Source organism: Octopus bimaculoides, chromosome 6 (genome assembly GCF_046866305.1).
Source record: "Octopus bimaculoides isolate indiv1 chromosome 6, ASM4686630v1, whole genome shotgun sequence".
Lineage (NCBI taxonomy): Eukaryota > Metazoa > Mollusca > Cephalopoda > Octopoda > Octopodidae > Octopus > Octopus bimaculoides.
This window is the reverse complement of record NC_142933.1, coordinates 18,664,351-18,688,563: the sequence shown is the minus strand read 5'-3', so window position 1 is coordinate 18,688,563 and position 24,213 is coordinate 18,664,351. Positions and strand designations below refer to the sequence as shown.

The window sequence follows — 24,213 nt, the reverse complement described above, 5'->3', positions numbered from 1 at the left end:
AATTATATACATAGATGCATACACATAGATGCTTACATACATACATACGTACATACATACATACATGATGTGGCGGCCGTCCACTCGTGACCGAGGAAAACCATTACTGACCTTTAGGAACATTATGCGCTCAAGACTACCTTATATTTTACACTTGTGGCTCCGTTGGTGACTAACGAGCCCTGCACTTGAGAAACATACCCGACTGCAAACATTGCAGACCAAGCTTTCCCCATTCGTTACACTCTCAGCACATTTTCGAGCAGCACGCTTAAATTCTTCATGAAGAATACGAGAATACGTTCTCTTTCAAATATATCGACTCCCTCCTTTACTTGTTTCTTCAACCGTGACGATGACAAGCAATGCTCTCCCAGTCAGCTTCTCGCATTTCACAACGACTTGACACAGTTCTTAAATCGCAGTCTTGGCTTTTGCCGGGGTCGCTTTCCACTAACAAGTTCTCCGTAAAGCATCTACTTAGGGATCTTGCTATCATTCATTCTAACAAGGTGTCCAGTCCAACGTAACTGGTGTTTGTGCACCATCGCTTCAATATTCAGGATATCAGATTTCCTCAGGAACGGTGTATCTGAAGTTTTTAAAGTTCAGCCAATATTCAGAATGTGTCTCAGACATCTCTGATGGAAGCGCCTCACATGAGTAAAGGAGCGATATCAGTACACATGCACGGTACACAGAAATTTTTGTTTGCCTTGTGATGCCACGTTGGGACCAGACACCAGATACAAGAGACTTGAAGGAATCAGTTGCTCTCTGCAGACTGAAAGATATTTCATCATTCAGGAAGCAAGAACAGCTGAGTGTGCTGCCCAGGTAAAAAAAACTTGTCTGACATTTTCAGAATTGTTCCTTCAAGCAAGATAGCTGGTTCCACATATGGGTTTCCTTGTGCAGGCTGGAACATTAAAACCGTCTTGTCCAGGCTAATGCTGAGTCCAAATGTCTTGCAAGAAGCAGAAATATGATTCACATGTATTTGCACATCATCCGTTGTATGAGTGATTAAGTGACAGTCATCTGCATAAAGAGGTTACGTATAAGAGACTGGAAAACTTTTGAATTGGCAGACAATAGGTGCAGATTAAAAAGACGGCCAGAAGATCGATACCTAACATATATCCCGGAAGAGCTGTCCACAGCAAAAGCATGAGTAAGAGTAGCAGCAAAGTACAGAGAAAAGAGAGTTGGGGCAAGGATGTCACCCTGCTTGACACCATTCTCTAGAAGAATGAGTCCCACCATGCCGCCACCAACATTGACCCATGTTCTACTATCAGCTACTGGCAAGTATTCTTCTTACCCGCCTGAATAAGTGTCTCGTAAATGATGTCTTATCTGAACCTCAATGTGGTTTCCGATATGGAAGAGGAACGATGGGTATGATTTTCACAGCGAGACAGAAACAGGGGAAGTACTATGAGCAGAAGATGGATCTTGTCCAGGTATTTATTAATTTAACTAAGGCCTTTGATACTGTGAATAGGGCCTCCCTATGGAAAATACTTGGCAAATTTGGATGTCCGGATCACTTTGTATCAATAATCCAATCATTTCATGATAGAATGGAGGCTTGGGTCAATGTTGGTGGTGCATGGCGGCAAAACATACATTCATACATACATACATACATACATACACAATAGAGTTATACCTAATGTAATGCAAAAATAAGCATAACATTTGTTTTGAATTAAACAGGCCTTTCAAATTGTACGTGCTGATGAGTAATTCTTCTATACAAAGTAGTCTTTATCAGAAGTGATTTGCCCTATCGTTGAACTAACTCCAGAATTCTCTTTGAAAAAAATTCAAGTATGCACACTTGTACCCACTTCATATTCATTTCATCTCCTCTGTATCATCAAAGTGTTATCCCCGTAGTTTATATTTCACTGGACCGAGCAGGTGGAAGCCAAAAGGCACAAGATGTGGGCTGTACGGTGAGTGGGTGACCAGTAGCCAGCCGAATTTACCGAGTACTTAGCTTCTTTCCAATGACGTTTTTATTCCTGCATTGCCACAGTGAATGTAAATGATCTACTGATTAATATTCAATGTCTTCCTCCTAATGCCTTTGCGAAGCTTTTTGAGTTTCTCATTCAACTGCTCGTTCTGCAAGGTACAACCACCTTCCGGAAATCGAATAGATCGTAGACCTGAGTCGAAAGTTATGTTTTATAGTCCCTATCTCTTGAATAACAACATTAAGGGAGTATATATTAAGCAAACTATAAACATCAGACTTTAATGGTTGTATATTGTGTTTTTTTTTCTGTTTAAGTTAGAATTCCGTATTTCTGACTTAACCCTATCAAAAGAAGATATATATTTTTAATAAGATATAAATAGTAATTCTTGCAATTTTTATTTACTTTCAATCATTATTCGTCAGATTGGATTCTCTATAACAATTAAAACACAGTTTTAACTATTATATACATAACTCATCAGTTATGGATTTTTCCTTGAAATACAATACTTCTTGAAATGTAATCCTTCTTTGAATTAGATAGACAACTACTGTACATACTGCACAGATCTTTGCTGGAGAAGTCTGAGAGTCCGAAAAACTTCGTTATCTCCTGATTTTATTACACATTTAAGGTTAAGGCGATGTGCGCGTCAGAAGAAAGAAATATTATGCAGCATGTTCAAATCCCATTGAGGTCAATTTTATCTTACATCCTTTCGCAGTCGATAAAAGAAATGCCAATCAAGTTCTGAGGGTCGAAGTGATCGACTATCCCACTCCCTCTAAAACTGCTATCCGTGTTCTAAAATTGGAACCCATTATATGCATATTAAGGGAGAAATTAGGAAGACGAATTGGGAAAGGAAGACACTCCGTTATTTTCTATCTTATCTGTCTACCCCTAATTTTTTACTCTTCTCTAACGTTCAGTGGTTAAGATATACCGTATTCGATATAAAAATGATGTAAATCTTATTCTGAACTAGGATTTGGATGAACATAAAAGACGCCAGCAGTTCTCATATCAGCGGAGACAGATAGATAAAAGCAATCTCTACTTAGTGCAAATGTCGGTTTGTAGCAGTAAAAAGGCAGGAATTAATCCTGATCAAGGCTTCAAAAAGAAGAAAGTGGAAGAGAAATAAACTTAAAATGTTATGCATTCTGTACACACACACACACACACACACACACACACACACACACACACACACACACACACACACACACACACACACACACACACACATACAATAATGCTCGCTATTTTATCTACTTTAAAACATGTTCATCTGATTTAATCACATCTAACAATTATACACATCTTTGAACTATTGAACTACGCTGTACCACACAGCACAGCAGTTACACACGAACGATGAATTTTTTCCTTGAACGTCTCTGACTTCAGTAGAATATTAATTCAGACCTGTAGAGAAGAAACAAGCATATGGGTGTCGAGGATTAATTTATTGAAACTGGACACTTAGTCGCTTCTGTTTTTATAAGACTAAGGAGTAAAACATGTGCACATGCAGAATTAAGAGACAATCAGTTATCCTCTTTTTCCCTCTGTCTCTCTTTCGCTATCTCTCTCTCTCTCTCTCTCTCTCTCTCTCTCTTTCTCTCTCTCTTTCTCTCTCTTTCACTCTTTCTTTCTCTTTCTCACACACACACAAACATACAGGGTAAGCCAAAAATCACGTGCCAGAACATTTGAAATTTTATAAATAGTAAAGAAATCATTCTCATCATCATCATCATCATCATTATCATCATCATCATCATCATTATTATTATTATTATTATTATTATTATTAAGACTAAGGAGGCGAGCTGGCAGAATCGTTAGCACGCTGGACGAAGTGCTTAGCGGTATTTCACCCGTCGCTACGTTCTGAGTTCAAATTCTGCCAAGCTCAACTTTGCCTTTCATCCTTTCGAGGTCGATAAATTAAGTACAAGTTGCGTACTTGAGTCGATCTAATCGACTAGCTCCCTCCCCCAAATTTCAGGCCTTTTGCTTATAGTAGAAAGGATTATCGCTATTATTGAAAATAAGGCAGCGAGCTGGCCGAATCGTTAGCAGGCCGAGCAAAATGCTTACCGGTATTTCGTCCGACTTCACGTTTTTAGTTCAAATTCCACAGGAGTCGACTTTGCCTATCATCTTTTTGGAGTCTTTAAAATAAGTTCTAGTAATCGATTTATCCTTTCCTCGAAATTGCTGGCTTTGTGCCAAAATTTGAAACCAAATATATAAGCCAGAATATTAATATTTTTTATGGTGGTTATGAAGCTACGTCAGTGATTCAAGGGCTTAGATTCTCGTGATAGAGAAGGTGTCAAACAACTTGGCAAGTGCTCTGATAGATTTTAGATTTTCTCATGACTATAATCTCAATTGCGAGAGAAAATTAAAGCGAAGAAGTTAAGTTACTTTTGACAAATTCAATGCAGTGAACATTAAAGAGGTGACCAAGTGGAAATAATTACGCAGTGAGGATGAAACAAATATTTATTTCTTTATTGCCTACGGGGAGTAGGCTAAACATAGAGGGGACAACCAAGGACAGACAAAAGGATTAAGTTGATTACATTGATCCCAGTGCATAACTGGTACTTATTTAATCGACCCCGAAAGGATGAAAGGCAAAGTCGACCTCAGTGGAATTTGAACTCAGAACGTAACGGCAGTCGAAATACCGCTAAGCATTTCGCCCGGCGTGTTAACGATTCTGCCAGCGCGCCGCCCTGAGGATGAAACAAATATTATACAACGACTAATATTATTTAGAATATTTTGACTGCATGACGTTGGAATTTTTCTTGGATAGCCATCGGTTTCGACGAAGAAGATTCAGTTGCCCGGTCAACGTAATTATCGGTTCATTTAAGCTGCAAGTATATGGCCGGATATTCCTCCAGCATGTGTACCATGCAATTCTCGGATAGAATCACCGACCCCGTGTGCGAAGAAATGAATTAAGGTGCAATCCATCGGAAAGATTTCTGTACAGTGTCCGTCTATCAAATTTCAGTCACAATCTCCGAAGTAATGGTTAAAAAAAAAATGTCATTTGTCCAAGACGTCACGTGATTGGGATCAAACCTAGGACATGGCAATTACGAAGCAAACTAATTTAACGATTCAGCAACAATGCAGAGCTTAGAAAGGTAGTGAAAAGAGAACAACTAGGAATTTCAAGAGGAGTAGTAAGAGAAGGAAACAAGAGAGAGGGAATGTGGGGGGGGGTCCCCCAGTGGGAGGAGTTAAACTTCGTGCATAGATACGAAGGGAAGTAAATTTCTACTTAACAGTAAACGTGATAAAAGAATAAACAGTTCTTAACAACAACAACAGCAAAACAATAACAACAATAATTAATAATAATAATAATAATTATTATTATTATTATTATTATTATTATTATTATTATAACAATAATGATAATTATTGTCAATATTCTTTCCAATATTATTATTATTATTATTATTATCATTATTATTGTCATTAATATTATTATTATTATTATTATTATTATTATTATTATTATTATTATTATATCCGATGAGCAATTAGTATGGAAGGCTAAATCAAGAAGAACCTTGCAGATATTAAGATATTAAGTTAATAAATAAGTCAGTGAATGATTTATTGCTATGCAATTAAATTAGTGATAATTATCATAAGTTGATGAATAAATAATCAATACAGTTCGACCATAAAATAATTCAATCAGGATTTTTTATAATAGTCATTAATCCATAAAATAAATATAATTATATGTGTGTTCGTGTGTGTGTGTATGTGTGTGTGAGCATGAGTGTGTCTCCGTGCACGCGTGTGTGCACGATTTGACATCGAGAAATTATGCAATACAAACACAAAAGCGACATATATATGTGAGTGTGTATGTATATGCATATATATGTGTGTGTGTGTGTGCATGTGTATAAATGTATGTATATATATATATATAAATGTATATATATTATGTATTATGTATATGTATCTATACATATATATATATATATATATATATATATATATATATATAAATATGTATGTATATATATGTATGTATATATATGTATGTATGTATGTATATATATGTATGTATGTATGTATATATATGTATGTATGTATATATATGTATGTATGTATGTATATATATGTATGTATGTATGTATATATATGTATGTATGTATGTATATATATGTATGTATGTATGTATATATATGTATGTATGTATGTATATATATGTATGTATGTATGTATATATATGTATGTATGTATATATATATATGTATGTATGTATGTATATATATATATGTATGTATATATATATATGTATGCATGTATATATATATATATGTATGTATGTATGCATGTATATATATATATGTATGTATGCATGTATATATATATATGTATGTATGCATGTATATATATATATGTATGTATGCATGTATATATATATATGTATGTATGCATGTATATATATATATGTATGTATGCATGTATATATATATATGTATGTATGCATGTATATATATATATGTATGTATGCATGTATATATATATATGTATGTATGCATGTATATATATATATGTATGTATGCATGTATATATATATATGTATGTATGCATGTATATATATATATGTATGTATGCATGTATATATATATATGTATGTATGCATGTATATATATATATATGTATGTATGCATGTATATATATATATATGTATGTATGCATGTATATATATATATGTATGTATGCATGTATATATATATATGTATGTATGCATGTATATATATATATGTATGTATGCATGTATATATATATATGTATGTATGCATGTATATATATATATGTATGTATGCATGTATATATATATATATGTATGTATGCATGTATATATATATATATGTATGTATGCATGTATATATATATATGTATGTATGCATGTATATATATATATGTATGTATGCATGTATATATATATATGTATGTATGCATGTATATATATATATGTATGTATGCATGTATATATATATATGTATGTATGCATGTATATATATATATGTATGTATGCATGTATATATATATATGTATGTATGCATGTATATATATATATATATATATATATATATGTTTGTATATGTACATATATGCATATACATAAGTTTATATATATACATATATGTATATGTGTGTGTATACACGCACATGTATGTATTCATATATGAATGTAGGTGTACATGCATGCGTATTAGATGTACACATATAATATATACACTGCGCACATGTACATCTACCCCGACACACATATCCGTTTATTGGAAGCTGTGGACTTTTTTCTCGGTTCTTAATTTTGGCGCATACGTGCATAAATGCATATATGTATATGTTTAAGTATGTGCGTGTGTCTATGATTGTATGTAGGCGCATATATGTGTAGATAATACACACATATATGTATGTACGTATGTATGTATGTATGTTTGTGTATATATGTGTGTGTGTGTGTGTGTGTGCATGTATAGATAGACAGATAGTGGGAGAGAGATATATATATAGATAAGTATGAACACACAAATGCATACATTTATATATGCATATATGTGCTCATCTCTCTCTCTTTCTCTCTCACTCTCTCTCTCTCTCTCTCTGTATATATATATACACACACATAACCTAAATAGAGGGGAAGTGAGAACGAGAGAGTGACAGTGATGAAATTATTGATGGCCGGGCAGTCAGACAGACCGACATACGGATAGATAGATAGATAGATAGATAGATAGACAGATGTGCATACAGCAGTTACAGCATGGAGACACATTTAAAAGATTCAAGAACAAACAAAATCTGCTAACTTCACTTAATAAATTATTACTTCAAAATGGCTAAAGAGACTTCGTCGTTATAATTGTTTTATTTTCAACAAATGGTCTCCTATCAAATCACTTGCTAGACAACTATAATTCCGATTTGTGTGTGTGTGTGTGTGTGTGTGTGTGTGTAAGTGTGCGCGTGTGTATATGTATGTGATAACTTTGTGAACTTAAGTTTTTAAATACGTGTACACATTTTTGAGGCATAGCTGTATAGTTAAAAAAGTCGCTTTGTAAACGTGTTTTTCTTTTTCTTTTTCTTTTTTTGTATTTGAGTGTTACTTTATTTTATCGAACATGGTGATCAATGCAAAGTTTACCTCGACTGAATTGAATTCAGAAGGTAATCGTCCTTAACGATTCTTATTTCTTTACTGCCCACAAGGAGCTAGACACAGAGGAGACAAGCAGGGACAGACAAAGGGATTAAGTCGATTACATCGACTCCAGTGCGTAACTGGTACTTAATTTATCGACCCAGAAAGGATGAAAGGCAAAGTCGACCTCAGCGGAATTTGAACGCAGAACATAAAGACAGACGAACTACCGCTAAACGTTTCGCCCGGCGTGCTAACGTTTCTGCCAGATCGCCGACCTCTTGTATTACAATAATAATAATACCAATAATCATTTAGAATACGCATTGAAACGAACAAACAGCTAAGAATAAAATTTTGCCCTATAATTCTTATTACTTGTATCCATCATATTTGATCAGCTATCTTCGTCTAAGTAACATTCGTCACAGCACTGTATATCTATACTGAGTATTTTTCTCCAGTTGAATAATTAACGCAGTTTAAGGTTATAAATATTAAATAGAAATTTATAATACAGTGAAGAAATGCGAAAAGTCTATTTAAGCATCCTAAACTGAAATAAAAACTTAATACAGACTTAGATTATAATTATATAGTTACATTATAAAGAATTCGAACGCAAAATTTCATTTGATCTAAGAAAACAGCATCGTTTTTAGTACTGAATAAACTTAAATAATCTTTATGCTGAATTACGTCATGATACGGATCTTTTTCATTGATATACTTAATTATTGGTTGCATATCATCTGCTGCTTAATCATCGTCATTGTCATCATCATCATCATTGTCATCGTCGTCGTCATCACATAGATATTCGTCTTTTGTATCATTCAATGAACGATACACAAACACACACATATATATATTTATATGTATGTGTGGGGGGTGCAAATCTCACTCTCTCTCTATCTCTCTCTCTTTATCTCTCTCTCTCTCTCTATCTCTCTCCCTCTATCTCTCTCTCTCTCTCTCTCTCTCTCTTTATATATATATATATATATATATATATATATATAGTTGAAATTTACAGAAAAACAAAAGACGAAGACAGGTGTATATGCATATATGTGTATGTATGTATGTACGTATGTATGTATGTATGTATGTATATGTATCAGTACCATAGTGGGGATGGCTATAGTTCTATATACCATGGCTTTCGAGAGACACGATCCCTTAAACGGGCAAGATAGGTTGCTTTTGTAATTACTTGTATGTTGTTGTAGTGGAAATTGTTTAAACGTATCTTAGGTTGTGGCACAATATATGGGAAACAATATCATCTACGCAAGAATGGCTGCCCTAACGTTATTAGTGTTGACGTTTATGCTGTATATTTGCATAGGCGGGAATTGCTGTCTTATTAGGGATAAATCGCTGGTTATAATAGAGTCTATATTCATGCTGCAAGGTAGATTAAACCAGATTACTTTCTTTCTATGCGGAGTATGCTCCTCATATAGCAATTTCTCGGTTAAGTTATTACATCCTAGCACATCGCTGTGAAGTGGAGGTGCAATGACCCAGTGGTTAGGGCAGCGGACTCGTGGTCGAAGGATCGCGGTTTCGATTCCCAGATCGGGCGTTGTGTATGTTTATTGAGCGAAAATACCTAAAGCTCCACGATGCTCCGGCAGGGGGTGGTGGCGACCCCTGTTGTACTCTTTCGCCACAACTTTCTCTCACTGTTTCTTGAGTAACGCTGCGATGGACTGGCGTCCCGTCCAGCTGGAGGAACACATACGCCATAGAAACCGGGAAACCGGGCCCATGAGCCTGGCTAGGCTTGAAAAGGGCGAAAAAAAACATCGCTGTGAAAGAGAGTGGCGTTATTGAAAATGTTTTTTGTCAGAGAATAGGTCGAAAACTCTCCTACTTCAAACAGCTGCAGGGTTCCAAATTATGTCAGAAGGTGGTTGGAATTATTTTGCATGTATAATTTTCTCCGTTCACTTTCTATAGGAAATCCAGTGCTTTGCGTGAATACTTCTGAAAACCTTTGAATTCGATAAAAAAAACTTATCACTATCGAGGGGCATGGTACCAAAACAATGATGAACGTTAATAAGTCACTTATAAGCCATAGCCACTCATACTAGAATTTAGTGGAATCTAAAAGTTACACTATCCAATAAAGCAATTTCTTATTTCTCTGAAAACATTCGAATACTACCGCCGATAGGAGAAGCTTATGGCTCTGAATATGACAAACCAACGAGTCGTTTTAACATGAGATTAGATTATTTTATTGCTCTTTCTGGCTTTCTGTAACGAATCCTATGTAAACTAAATCTTTGTAGTCACAGATTGTTTACCCTACGCTGTATGCAATAAACGAATGTAAACATCTTTTCTATTTGGAGATATATTCTGTAGCAAACTATTGCATTGAAACAAAACAACTTAAGACATTAGTACTTTGTTTGTTTTTTTATCAAACAAACTGACAAGCGCGAATTATATAAGCAAATCGGTTTATCAAATTTACTTCAGCTCTTTGTAATAGTGAATTCACAAGCAGTGGCCTATTGATAATCAAAGATTGTACTCATTCACTTCATAATCTTGAGGAACCAAAAATGATGTTAGGACCAAGGTATCAATTATTCTCATGAATTAACATACCGTTTTTTAAATGGTCCGCTTCCTTTGGAAGCATGAATAAGTTGTTTACTACACGTATTTTTTTTCTCAATACGCCTCATCAGCACAAAACTGTCTCTCCTTGATTGCAGCCAGAGATAACACTTGGACATATGTGAAAAGAATGTGAAATATCTATAGTTAGAGTAATTTGGATAATTAAAACGGAAGTTAACTACGATGAATATGTATAATGAATTTAGACAAGATAAACAAAATCTGGCGCATTAATTACCATACAATTCAAATTCTTAACTCGTTGAAATTATTTTCTATTTCTGAGATGATAAATAAATGCATAGCGTTGATTGCTTCTAACAGCGAATGAGAAAGGGAAGTAATCTATAGTAAGCAAGATCTAACGTGAAGTAACATGGTGTTTAAGGAATATCTGGTTTGCTTCAGTTTTTCTGGGGAGCTACGTCAGAACTGTGAATACACGTCTCTGCACATTGTCTTAACATGACGGGTAAAGAAATTACACAGTGCTGATGAAATCTCACAACTGAATGGGAATTTCGCCGGCTCATATATGTATGAGTGCATGTGTGTGTGTGTGTGTGTGAAATTGCATGTGTATGTGCATTTGTGTGTGAGTGTGTGTGTGGGGGGTGCTATCAACGATGAAGAGAGTACTCAATACAATCAAACATCTACACAAATACATACAGTCAAACATACATAAATAAATATGTGTACATTGATACAGAGGGTAGGAGAGAGACATATGTATGCGTATATATATATATATATATATATATATATATATATATCGATAACTGTGTATATATGCTGGCAGAATCGTTAGCATGCCGGGCGAAATACTTAACGGTATTTCGTCTGACGCTGCGTTCTGAGTTCAAATTCCACCGAGGTCGTCTTTGCCTTTCATCCTTTCGGGACCGGTAAATTAAGTACCAGTGAAGCACTGGGGTTGATGTAATCGACTAGTCCTCTCACCCAAAAATTTTAGGCCTTATGCCAACAGTAGAAAGGATTGTTATTTTTATTGACTGTCATTTGCTTTTTATATTTAGTGTATAATTATAGGCAACGAAGAAAAAACAGCTGAATGTAGAAGAGGAAGTTGAGATATTATCATCATCATTATTATTAATGAGGCAACGAGCAGGCAGAATCGTTAGCAGGCCGGGCAAAATGCATAGCAGCATTTCGCCCTCGCTACGTTCTAAGTTCAAATTCCGCTGACGTCGACTTTCACCCTTTCGGGGTCGATAAATTAAGTAGCAGTTGAGTACTGGGGTCGATGTAATCGACTATCCCCGTCCCCCCAATTTCAGACCTTGTGCCTATAGTAGAAAGGATTATCATTATTATTATTATTATTATTATCATTATTGTTGCTGTTATTGCCTTTGCATAGCTTCTAACGCTGGAGATGTACTACAGTGTCAGCTGTTTACTACCAGTGAACTAAGGTAAAACCTCTTATTTTTCGAGCACCTTCCGGAGTATTCGAGTGGTTCCAAGCAGTGCTGTTTTCTGCAAGTGCTCCACCCTTATTGCAGCTCCTATTTGTTCCATATACTTCTCGAGATTTTTGCTCACTGTTCCCAGGGCTCAGATAATAATTATTGGTACTACTGCTACCTTTTTCATCGACCACAACTGCTTAACTTCCCAAGCTAACCTGTCATATCTCACCCAGAGACCTCAGGAGACAACAAGTTGAAAGTTCATGTTGGTGTTATTCCTAGGGTGCCATATATTTGGTTTTGCACATAGTATTGTTCCAGAGAATGTTTAAGAAAATTATGAGTTTGTTTCAAAATTTGAGATTACATAGATAGTATTTTACATAGGATATGTGCAGTTCCCATGAGCACTATCTTCTGAATTTCTGCCATTTTGGGGTTTTCTGGTATCTGAGCTAGGTAGGAATCATCCCCTTTTGCTACCATTCCCAGGGCACCTATGACAACAGGTATTGCTTTAGTATTCAGGTTCTATATTTTGCCAATTTCTATTTCAAGATCTTCATACTTGCTCAGTTTTTGGTAGGGCTTGACAGATGCATCTATGTCGATTGGGACAATCATATCAATGAGGAGGCATGATCTTTGCCTGAAGTATTTCAATATGTTTGGCCTATTCGTATCTATTTTTCTGTCAGCTTGAAAGGTGAAGTTCCAGAGAAGTGTTATGTGATCATTTTCAAGCACTGGAGGTGGTTTGTTTTCCCACCAGTTTTTATCATACGTCAGGTCCAGATTTTTGCAAATTTATCATGCCTGTGGAGATACTCAGTAAGCGCAAGAAGACTGCACATGGAGACAACATGAATGCCATAAGACCCACGTTTACGTCCTTTTTCTCACTACGAAAAATGCCACTTTCTATTAAAAAACTACAGGTGTATTCAGTCAAGACAGATTATTATTATTATTTACTTTTAATCTGCATGTTTGTTACAATCACTTGCTGAGACATACCCAATGCCCTAGGGCGAGTGAAGGATAGGAGATGTTACAGTATGACTGAAAGCTTGGGGAGGGGAAGTGGCAAGGGCAGTAGCGAAATCTTTTCATGTAATACAACTCAGACATTTAAATTTCTAAGAATGTTGGCAGTACTTATCAACACAATCTTTTGGATTTCTCTGAGACATCGTTCTCCTGGGATATTATCTAGATCATTCTGACATCCCTTTCTTATCATACCTAGGGTACCCACAATAACAGGAACAGTTCTCGCTTTAAGGTGTTACGTCTTTTGTATTTCAATTTCCAGGTCCTTATATTTACTTAATTTGTCAAATTCCTTTACGGATATATTTTTTATCAGTGGGAACACTTACATCTATTAGTCTACAAGTATTTTCTTCCATGTCTTTAATGACTATGTCTGGTTGATTAGCAAGGATCGTTCTGTCGATGTTGACTGGAGAATCCCAGAGGATAGTGACATTTTTACCGTCAACGACTGGCTCAGGATGATGTTCATACCAGTAAGCAGGAGTGCTGATTTTGTAGTGTTTACATATTTTCCAATGTAAATACTGCCCTACCCTATCGTGGCGATCTTTGTATTCGTTTGGTGTCGGCACAGGACATCTCGAGACGAGATGGACTATTGTTTCATCAAACTTATCACAAAATATGCATTTAAGATCAGAACCGTTTTGAAGAACGTTAAACCTGGTAGTTTTTGCTAAGCAAGCTTTGATGTTGTACCGTTGATATGAAACTTTCAGTCTCTGCTTTCAGTCCTGAGCTTATCAGTCACTGATGGGTTATTGCTTGGTCTACATTAGCTTCGAAGTATATACTGCCCATGCAGAGCTTTCTGGCTCCACCACTCCTCAATTTGTTTCTGCCCGTTCTGTTTCGCAGTCTGTTTCATCTGTTTTGCTTGTTTGCTGGCAGGGGTTTCAGGTTCTTCATCTAACTCAGGGTTAACGCCGAGTTCTCTTGCGAATTTGCAAGCCTCCTTATTTACTGCTTATTTACTGCTTTCATGTTTGCACACAAGCCGCAGCATCCAGTCCTCTGTACTAGATAAGTACTTGTTCATTGCTATTGTAGAGGTCTTTACCTGCATCATTCATCTTCACCCATTATTTCTAGGTAATTATTATTATTATTAATATTATTATTATTATTATTATTATTATTATTATTATTATTATTATCATTGCTATTATTATTATTATTATCATTGCTATTATTATTATTATTATTATTATTATTATTATTATTATTATTATTATTTGGCTCAAATTCCGCCGATGTGGACTTTGCTTTTCATCCTTTCCTCCTTTATAAAATCATTACCAGACAAGTATTGTGGTCGATGTAATCAACACCCACCTCTTCTCAGAAACTGCAGGCCCTGTGCCAGGAGTTGAAACCATTATTAATAATTATTTTTTTTATTTATAATGTATTTCCTATACAGCAATGAAAACATGTAGCATGAATAAAAAATATATCAAACCTTCGTTTTAATGTAGATTATATTATATTTCTAGTGTATATAGTTTACTTCCACCATAACATAGTTTTGCCTGATAAAACTAAAGATATATATCGTCTAGTACATTATAGCAATATATATATATATATATATATATATATATATACATATGCAGAGAGAGAGATATACGCAAACACACACACACACATATATGCAGTTTTAATTGAAATTTGTTATATTTAGTAGTAGTAGTAGTAGTAGTAGTAGTAGTAGTAGTAGCATCTATACTGTTTTCGTAGCAGTGTTCATATGTTGAATTACTAAGAAATTTGAATAAGGTTTCCATTTGTTGTGTTCCTTTTTTATATCCATATATTTTATTGTATTTCACAATATTCATTATACGAACCGTAATAATCATTAGTATTTTCGTCCACGCAGTATTCAATATCATTGTATTGATCTAGTGTTTAAAAAATAAACATTAATGAACATACTAAAATATAATCACAAGTTGGTTCCCCCTACGTACAAAAATATCTGTACGCTGTTTTTATAACGCAGTCGAGTCTTTCACTGCGATATTGAATTGTTTGTAATATAAGCATGCAATTTAATTTCTCGTGAAATGCATTCATGAATCAATAATAGGAAAGAATAGAAGACATGATATATAAAAATGGGTTCGGAAACATGACAGCTGTTACATTGATAGTTGCATCGAATTTATGGACTAGAATTAGCAGGAGGTAAGTCGTAGCTGTCAATAGCTGTATTCATACGTAATGCATGTCACAATTTATATCATTAAATTGGAATAGATTGAATAATTGCTTATTAAGAAACATTGTTTACGAGATATGTGGCCCTCTATAACTTTATATTTATATTTAATTGCATGTGTTTTTATGTGTATTTATGTGCATGTGTGTATATGGATACATACACATACGCATATGTATTTTTATACACATATGTGTATACATAAACATATGTATATGTATTTAAATATTCATATATATTCTGCTCATATGTGTGTGTGCACAAATATATATATATATATATATATATATATATATATATATACGCACATACATACATACATACATACATACATACATACATGATGCCATCAACTCGTGACCGAGGAAGACGATTGCCGACCTTCAGGAACATTGTGCGCTCTAGGACTAACTTATATTTTGCATTTGCGGCTCCGTTGGTGGCTAATGAGCTCTGCTCTTGACAAACATACACGACTGCAAACATTGCAAACCAAGCTTTTCCCATTCACTATACGAGCCGTGCGCTTTCACGCAGCTCGCTTAAGTTCTTCACACTGGATACGTGCTTTCTCAAAAGTGTCGATCCCCTCCTTAACCTGCTTCTTCCATCTGTGGTGATGACAGGCATTGTTCTCCCAGTCAGTGTCCGGCATATCACAGGCCTTTAATGAGGACTTGACACAGTCCTTAAATCGCAACCTTGGTTTCTGCCGGAGTCTCCTTCCATTCACAAGTTCTCCATAGAGCATCTGCTTAGGGATTCTGCTATCCTTCATTCTAATAAGGTGTCCAGTCCAACGTAACCGGTGCTTGTGCACCATCGCCTCAATACTCAAGATATCAGCTGTCCTCAGGATCTGTGTGTCTGGATTTTTTGAGGTCCAGCCAACATTGAGAATGTGTCTGAGATATCTCTGATGAAAGCGTCCAAGGACCCTTACATGACGTTTGTAAAAAGTTCTTGTCTCACATGAGTAGAGGAGCGATGTTAGTACACATGCACAGTACACAGCAACTTTTGTTTGCCTTGCAATGCCATGCTGAGACCAGACACGAAACTGAAGAGACCGGAAGGAATTAGTTGCTCTCTGCAACCTGAAAGATATTTCATCATTCAGGAAGCAAGAACAGCTGAATGTGCTGCCTAGGTAAACAAAGTTGTCTAGTATTTTCAGAATTGTTCCTTCAACCAAGATCGCTGGTTCCACATTTGGGTTTCCTGGTGCAGGTTGGAACATTAAAACAGCCTTGTCCAGGCTAATGCTGAGTTCAAATGCCTTGCAAGAAGCAGAAATGCAATTCATGAATATTTACATATCATCCACTGTATGAGTCATCTGCATAAAGGCAGTCACGAATAATAGACTGGAGATCTTTTGAATTGGCAGCAAATGGACGAAGATTAAAGAAGCGGCCAGAAGATCGATATCTGACATATATTCCCAGAGAGCTAGCTTTAGCAAAAGCATGAGTAAAAGCAGCAGCAAAGTACAAAGAAAAGAGAGTTGGGGCAAGGATGTCACCCTGATTGACACCATTCTCTACAGGAATGAATCCCACCACGCCACCACCAACATTGACCCAAGCCTCCATCCCATCATGAAATGATTTTATTATAGATACAAAGTGATCAGGACATCCAGGTTTGCCAAGTATTTTCCATAGAAAGGCCCTATTTACTGTATCAAAGGCCTTTGTTAGATCAATGAATACTTGGACAAGGTCCATATTCTGCTCATAGCACTTCTGCATCTGTCTTGCTGTGAAAATAATATCCATTGTCCCTCTACCAGATCGGAAGCCACATTGAGATTCAGATAGGACATCATTTACAAGACACCCATTCAGACGGGTAAGAAGAATATTTGCCAGAACCTTGCCAGCAGCTGATAGTGGAGCAATACCTCTGTAGTTACCACACATTGTTCTGGCTTCTTTTCCTTTATATAGAGGAAGAATAATTGCATCCTTCCAGTCCTTATGCATTGCACCATCCCTCCAGACTGCACTAATAAGTTCATGAAGGGACTGTGTGATGTAATTACCACCAAATCGCAAGACCTCAGCACAAATTCCATCCTTTCCAGGTGCCCTATCAAGATTCAATTTACTTATTGATGTCATTACTTCATCTCTTGAGGGCGAGGAGTTTAAGGAACCAATGATAGGTCTTTGTTGCATAGTATCGATCACTGTTTCATCCACATCTGACTCATGGTTTAGGAGTTCAGAGAAGTGTTCGATCCAGCGACCTGTGATTTCTGTTGATTTAGTAAACAGAATGGAAGACTTCTTGGAAAGCAAAGGAGCGGATGTGGAGCTCTTAGGTCCATAAGCTTGCTTCATAAGATGGTAAAGCATCATGCTGTCATTTGCATCAGCAGCAGCCTGAACATCACGAGCAAGATCCTCCCACCAAGTGTTCTGCATTTTCCTGAGAGATCGTTGCAGTAGTGATTTTACACTGCTATAGTGGGCAAGTGCTAGACTTCGCTGCACAGTAGACAGTTCTCTGTGTAGCAATACATTGTGGGCATGGCGCTTTACCACCAATATTCGCTGAACTTCAGCATCATTTTCATCAAACTAGTCTCTATGTCTGGCAGTAGCATATCCCAGTGTTTCAGCGGCACACTGAAGAACCTGGTCTCGAAAGTCTTCCCATGCAGCAGTATTTTCAATGCTGGACAAGGGAGTCTGAAGCTCTTTCCTCACCACAACATCATATATCTTGTGGACATTCATACGCCGAGGAATGCTGATTGGTCCTCTTCTCTCTTTCACTTTAATCATCATTCGGAACTTTGCTCGCACAAAACGGTGGTCTGTCCAGCATTCTTATTTCTTTACTGCCCACAAGGGGCTACACACAGAGGGGACAAACAAGGACAGACAAAGGGATTAAGTTGATTATATCGACCCCAGTGCGTAACTGGTACTTATTTAATCGACCCCGAAAGGATGAAAGGTAAAGTCGATCTCGGCGGAATTTGAACTCAGAACGTAGCGGCAGACGAAATACCGCTAAGCATTTCGCCCGGCGTGCTAACGTCTCTGCCAGCTCGCCGCCTTCTGATAGATGAAAGGACTTGTCATTACAAATGTCATAGATGTCGCGCTTGCAGATGATGACATAATCCAGCAAGTGCCAAACTTTAGACCTTGGGCATCGACGTCGAAGATATCTTAGCTAGGTTCTTGAAAACTATAGGAGGGGTGGCAGGAGGCTGTGCTAATCTAAGACAGCTACTCGTTTGGCTTGTGATAGGGCATGTATGTACCAGAGCCCAGATCTAAATAACATCTAAGAAATCTGCTGTGGTGAGATTGGTCTCAATGGTGATCTTGAGTCCCATTAAGCCAAGGGCGCTAATTAGGTCCCTTCTAAGTCTATCTAGTGTATGCCCATTGGTTCTTCTAAAGATGGCTAGGGCGTCATCTCTGTAGAGGCCGAAGAGGACCGAAGGAAACCTCTTCCTTAAGATGTCCGGGATGTACAGTCCGATAAGATCACAGACAATACGCTGTCATATGCTCCTATAGCCACATCAAAGTAGCCCTGAAGCTCAGATTTCTTGACCAATCTCGAATCTTTGCTGAATAGCATCGTCTTCTTGGCATGCAAGATAACACTAATATCACTATCACTAATATTTGTGAAGCCCTTAGCAAAGGAAAATGCCTTCATCAACAACTCTTTTGAAATCGATGGATAAAAATCGACAATGTCGAACTGTGTAAACTTAGCCCTGCTTCTCCCCGGTTGGCAATAAGCCATGAGGTCTCCTCACTGGTTCTGCGACATAGATGGAGACTCGTGTGCCTTCTTACGTCATCATTAATCATCCTCAGTATATACTTACTCGCCTGGCCAATCTCGGACTTAGCCGATTTGAACAGGCGGCATTTGAAATTAGAGGCAAAATTCGACTTGTGGACATTTAGAGTGATAAAGCGACTGTGTTTATATCTGTAGTGTGTCTTTCATAGCAAATCCCCTAGGATACCACCATTGGTTTCCAGAAAAGGCTAGTGTGCATCAGTGAGGATAGCGCTCTTATTCGCGAAACTTTTGCAGGCACCTTTGGAAGCTATGGAATGGAATAATAAACAATACCCCTACATTCTCCAGAGTAATAAAGATATTACAGGCGCAATGGTAGCAACTATGCAAAATACACGAGTAAGGAGAGGGCTCGTATAAATTACATTCATAGAGGAAGCGTTGGAAGTAGACACCAGGTAAGACGCAGGAAGACTCTAGTCAGACATCACTCCACAGCACAGGATATCTCTCAGCAGCTGTTCGAAACCAAAGTCATAGGAGAGAATATTTTAATGCTACACCAAGCGCCCAGCCTGTCAGAGTAAATGTAAGAGTGCGTATATTAAACAGTTCCCAGCAAATAACAACACAGTAAAGCAGAGAAGGACCTTGACAGGATTCTTGAACCTACATAGAAGGAACAGTCAACAAGAAGATTAGGTGCGTCAACAATTTTCTTCAATATGTTCAAGGGTAGCTTTTTCCCAAAGTTGAGTGAATAGGTACTACCGGACTACCTGGAAAACAGCACACAAAAAAAGATATAAAACACCTGACAAACGGAGTTCGGAAGAAACTCTGGAAAAGGGCAGCAATGTATCGGAGAATGGCGAACGGGAAGAATTTGATACTAAAGTAGATCCAACAAGAAGAGGAGTCCAAGATGTTGTAAAAAATGCTCTACCAGCATCACCTTGTTAGATTCATCGGTCCAGTGTAGCTTTGATTTTAGAGACAATGAAAGACGCGCTGTCTCTAAGTACTTTTACACAAATAAATGGCGTATGTTATGAGCACATATTGTCTAAAGGGAAGAGATGGTTTCTCATGACGAAAACCAACATCCATCATGTATTCATGTTCGAATCAGCAAGAAACTATTAGGAATGAATCGATACGTTATTGTCAGCATTCTCATTTTACTGCGTGCACCTCATGAATTATCTGTTTAGTAAACATTAGCATGCATCAGCGAATAATTTGTATGCTGATTTCCATAAGGACAAACATGTGCTGTTGATAGAATTATCGGTCCGAGGTAGTTTTGGTCGAGGAGACAGACAATAAGGTCGAAACACTGTAATATCTCAAAGTCCTAATAAATCATGTGTGTTATGAACACACATTTTGCAAATGGAGATGACCAAAAACAACAGTAATCAAATATTCATTCTCAATTTGAGAATGAGTCGATACGTTGTTATGAAACAATTTAAGTTAAAAAAAAATAAATTAGAATGATTTTTGTAATCAGTGAACCAACATGAGTAAATATTGACTGGTTTCTTCGCTAGCACGACGTAAAAGTTGGATTTTGTTGGACGATTTTAGCTGTGGTCAAAAGTCATTTCGAATAGTGGCTACACAACCTGGAGGTACATAACAAATACAAACAAACGAAAAGAAACAAAGTTAAATTAAAGAAAACTCAAAGAAAATTTAATGAAAGCAAAATTGCCTTTAGAAAACAAAATACTTTTCGGGATGAATCTAATTCTAGGCATCTCTTCTTCCTAATTTGATATATTTTCTTTTGCCACTTTTTAATCAGTTTCTTTTTAATATTCTAGTAAAATAGCCTCCAGGAAATGTATTTTCTACTTAGACATTAATCTACACGACTATAAAATAAAAGTAACTATTTCTCAACGAATTTCTTGTAACATCTCTCGAAATTCTCCTCGTTCTCTTTCTCTCTCTCTCACTCACTCACTCTCTCTCTCTCTCTCTCTCTCTCTCTCTCTCTCTCTCTCTCTCTCTCTCTCTCTCTCTCTGTTTTCACTAGCACATACACAAACACACAAACAAACGTATATATAAACAGTCAAACAGACAGATAGACAGACAGGCAGACCAACGGACAGATAGATAGATAGATAGATAGATATTGACGAACTGGCTAAGTCGTTGACCCATTGGGTAAAATTCGTTCCGGCTGCACGTGCTCTATGTTCAAATATCCTCGATGTCAACTTTACCGTTCAACCTTTCGAAGCCGGTGACATTTTTGCACTGGGATCGATTCATATCTCTTTTCTCTCTCTCTTTCTCTCTCTTTCTCTCTCTCTCTCTCTCTCTCTCTCTCTCTCTCTCTCTCTCTCTAACTATCTATCTTTTTGTTTGTTTCTTTCTTTCATTCTAGAAAATATCGGCTGTGATTTGGAGAGGAGCAGACTCCACCTTGTCTAAAATTACCCAAAAGACACCATAAGCCACGAAACATCCCCTATGATGTTTTCATAAATCCTACAATCAAAGGTATTCAATCCGTGAACGTCTTGTCTTTCTAAAGATATTGTATAAATCCCTTTCATTTTAGGCGACAACGGTGTAATTTGAAAAAGATTTGGACCTTTTTTTCTTTTTCGAGCAGCTCGACAGTCCTTGCAGAGCAGATATATATACAATCTTTCTTTCATTCTAGAAAATATCGGCTGTGATTTGGAGAGGAGCAGACTCCACCTTGTCTAAAATTACCCAAGAGACACCATAAGCCACGAAACATCCCTTATGAGAGAGAGAGAGAGGGAGAGAGAGTGAGCCAGGTAGCGTATAAATGAACAGTGAGGTAAATGCCATAAAGAAAATGAAACAGGAGAATTAGCCATTTAAATACAACTAATTATATTTTTCGTCATAATCAATGAATGACATAAGCAAGAGATTCATTTTTGGTTATCGAAAGATACTAATATGTGATCAAAGAACTCAATTAAATCGCAGGTTATTTCACCCAGAGCAATTTCTTAATATATCAAAAGAACACAGAGAACCTTTAAAATATAAAAAGTATAAACATTATGTATTGAATGGCGATAATACAAACAGAAAATTATTTAATTTTAATGCAAATTGCCGATGGATCAATTTGAAATTTGATGCTGTCTGTTGCTTGAAAGCTTCTCAAGATTGAGTATCGAAATCGTAGATGAAATACCAGGATATTATTCACGACTATCAGTCAATTTTACTCTCAAATGATTCATTTTTGTTTAAAATAATTCTTCATACAGAATAAGTGTTGCTAAAAAATGATACCATATTTTATTTCTATTCTTTTTTGCATGAATAAATAAGATACTTTCCTATAGGATGAATATATTTATAAAAACATCAACCACACAGATTCGGAATGAAATTTCGATTTCTCTATGTCATTATAGAGCATCTCAATCAATTCTACTTAATACTTTTGTCATGCAGTGTCAATTTCCGACACCAAGTCAAATAACAAACAGTTTGAACTCATTTGCATTCAAGCAAAAAACACGTGAAATAAAATAAAAAAACGATTTTAATTCTTAAACCATTTTCACAAAAATGCCTGGATTTTGACTTTTAAAACGTAGCGAAAATCTAGGCAATTTCTGGCGCAATTTATAAAGGTGATATTCCTATGATTGCAACTTTCCTTTAACTTTCACGATGTTACAATACATTACTAATAAGCTTATTTTTTTTCCTTAGCTTTATGTTGCAAATACAAGTTGCCTAAATGAGATGTTGTAATGTTTATCAAAACTGAAGGCAATTTCAAAAGCAAATTAGGTGAAACAAACACAGTTTTGCTTTCAGTGTAAAACATTACCCCCTCTTCATGAAAGTCTGCTCGGTTAGAATTGATCAGGAGTTACGCAACAGAAACAACAATAAATTTCAATCCACGATTACACTAGAGTATTAAACACATATCGAAAAGTTTTCGAAGTTGGCTGAGACCCAAAATCATCGATTGTCAAAGCGAAACAGCTTCATCGTCGGGTATCATCTACCCTCAACAGGTTAAATACCACAGATCCGCATTCCCTATATTTTAAATCTGTCCAATTTTCATTTTCTCCATACACGTAAAACATGTTCTTTTCTCGACTTCGATCTTCCACATTCATTTTTACCTTCTATTAACAGTGTCTGTAGGTGCTTTTTTTTTTATTAAATAGCAAAATATTTTAATTTTCTCTGTTTTATAGGGTCTTTAAAATTTTTGTTATTTTTCCCAGTTTTAGTTTTTCATCGTCGGTTTTTTTTTGCTCTTTCCATAATATTCTCAAAAGTCTTCTATATGTCAACATCTCAAAAACTTGTAATCTATTGGATTGTACTTTTGTTAATATCCATATTTTAGCTCTATGTATTAATGCTTCTTGATATTAACATGTTTGACATTTTCTCAAAGACTTTCTAGTTACCTCAATCTTTTTGATTTCTGTTCCACGTTTCCTGCTTTCTGATTGCATATATGCCAGTTATATTATCATTGATTTCTATTCAAATGGCTTCCTTTCAATTGTAATATTTATTTTGGTTACTGCTTACTGGCCTATTTCCATTGATTTTGTTTTCTTTATATTCATTTCCATTCCATAAGACGTACTTTTTATGAGAGTGTATGTGCTCGTGACTGCGCGCGTGTGTATATACGTTTCAGTTTACAAACGAAGACGGAGAAGTAGTACTCAATATATATCATACAGTTTATTCATTCATTCGAAGATGAGGCTTTCCCCCGTTGCTACTTTGAATTTCATGTTTCTGTGAAATTTGTAACTTGGAATATTGACTTGTAGTGTAGTATTACAG

General features: G+C 36.1%; 1 long non-coding RNA gene across 1 annotated transcript in view; it reads left to right on the top strand.

Annotated features, from left to right (window-relative positions):
- Positions 1-21,891, top strand: part of LOC149134967 (uncharacterized) — an 81,108-nt gene extending 59,217 nt beyond the window's left edge. Inside the window, exon 3 of the long non-coding RNA XR_016242109.1 lies at positions 21,776-21,891. This is a non-coding gene — a long non-coding RNA (uncharacterized LOC149134967). The remainder of the gene's footprint in view (positions 1-21,775) is intronic.
- The last annotated feature ends 2,322 nt before the right edge of the window (positions 21,892-24,213 follow it).